Source organism: Pholcus phalangioides, unplaced genomic scaffold (genome assembly GCF_987345545.1).
Source record: "Pholcus phalangioides strain wild (caught in Gottingen) unplaced genomic scaffold, Ppha-v1.0 ptg000039l_1, whole genome shotgun sequence".
NCBI lineage: Eukaryota > Metazoa > Arthropoda > Arachnida > Araneae > Pholcidae > Pholcus > Pholcus phalangioides.
Window position 1 is genome coordinate 273,739 of NW_028301625.1, and position 2,323 is coordinate 276,061.

The following is a 2,323-nucleotide window of genomic DNA, read 5'->3' on the forward strand; positions in this document are numbered from 1 at the left end:
CTTTTAGTCTGTTTTTTGGTCTTCTAAAACAGTGTTTCTTGTTTTTTTTGTGCCCATGGTCCCATTTGGATCACATCTCGTTTTCGTGGCCCCTGTCTTATTCAAAGCCCAAAGTGTTGTTTTCGGGTTTTAGGGGCTCAATAAAGCTGCAAGTAATACATACTTTGTTCATTGCACCATGTAGTCCATGCATGTTCAACTCATGTCCCGCGAGTCAAATGTAGTTCTCGGAGTCATCTGATGTGGCCTGCTATGTAAAACATGATTTTGTAAAAAATGAACTAAGTGGCACATTTTCCAGATCACTCAAGTGACTCGCGGTGCAATTCCACATCACTTTGGTGGTCTGTGGTGCAATTCCCCATCACTTTGTTGGCCTGTGGTACATTCCCAGACCACTTGAGTGACCCGTGTCATGTTTACAGATCTTGAATTCAGTGACCTGAGTGCGGCAAAACAATAAATCCACCTCTGCCAGCAATGGACATGAGGCCCCTCGGATCATGACTAAATGAACCCTGGCAGTTCTGCTGGATTCTAGGATTTGTCACACAATTTTTCACCACATAATCTACTTGAATTTATTTTTTCACACCTGAACTTTTTTTTACAGCTCTTTGTGGACGCCTTTGGCCAGTTGTGGTCATCCTTTCATTTGTTTTTGATCCGTGGCCCTCCTTTGAGAATAAAGAGGACCACAAGAGGGGATGCGTATGGGCCCCCAGGTTCAGAAACTTTGTGTTCTAAAACATGCACAAAAAATTATGTGTAGGATTCGGCATTGAAACCACGGCCCATGGCTTCTGGTTTAAGTGAGTCCTTACAAACACTTATGCAGGGTGCGTCAGAAGTTCGTTAAAAATTTAAAAATAGATGACATGCAATATTCTACGCAAATCTGCGCAAATCAGGCCAACAAATTGGATGCACATGCATTCTTCAATCTATGCCGGCAGTTCCATTTGCATAATCTGCTTCACACATTGCATGTGAACGCCATCTATCATTGACTTTTAGAAATGATTTTTTTCTCCTCTGCTCCCATTCGTGCAAACTAATTTTTTCATCACAATTTTGTCCTTTTTTTTATTAATTTTTAAAGTTTAAACGAGCTTTCGGCTCACCCTGTACAATATAAAATGAGTTTGAGCTCAAATAACCGACATTAACCATATTTGAATAATTTACTTAAACATAGAAATAATGATAGCATATTCAAAACTGTCATTGCCTGATAATTAACTATTTTTTCAAATTATTATTAATTATATTTATTTCATAATTTACCTGAGTATGTTTTCGCGGCCATTCGAAATAAAAGGTGAATTTTCGGGCTTAAAGGCCGCCGTTTTCAATGATTAGTCCTCAATGTATCCTCAACAATGATCATTGGTATCATCGGCAGAACTGTAAAAACTTATTAAAATTTAAGAAAAAACAAAAATTTGTTGATATATAGTATCCTAAAATTAATTTTTAATTAAATTTAAGAAATAAAATCACAGAAATTGATGCTTTGAAACACCATTAGATAAAAATAGTCCATTCGGAGGAACGTCGACGGTCATCCATCCGAAACATAAAACTAAAAACCAGAATTTATTGTTATTTAAATACCCATACATGAATATTAGTAACGGAAAATTTGAAAAAAAATTCTTAAAAATTGCGACATTTCGGGAAATTTAAGCGATTATAAAGACATTTTCCTTGTTCGATAATTTTGCGAGACATTAAACACATAGCGAATAGAAACGAATGGTAATTATTTAAAATCATTTCACACAAGTTTTCTACAAGACGATAAATTATTTGTCACAATCTAATATAATGGCGGCAACAAAACAACTAAAAAATTCAATAAAAAAAAAATTTACCATTTGTGGCCAATTAGTAAAACGGGACGGGGAGAAAAACAAATTTTCCTGGCAAACGCACAAATCATGTTGGGAAAAAAAAAAGAGAACCAAAACCACCGAAACAAATCCAATTAGCAACTAAAACGGGAATAATATTTCAAATTTCACTCAAGTCAGCACGAAATTTCCTCAATACGGGAATTTTAAATAATTTTTTTTTTATTTTGAGATTTTTGAAACCGCTTTTAAGTAAATGAAGGGTTGAGAATGTGTAAAATATTATTATTTTATACATGTATATTTTTTAAATTTAAAAAGTTTCTCCTATATTTTTAAAATTTTTTTAATAGAGTTTATTCAGCGCGCCTTGAAAGTGAAAACGCGTCGCCAATGACACGTCGCACCGTTTAACACACGTAGGAAGAAATTAGGCGTTTTTTGGTGGTTGCCCTTGGCGTTTTTTG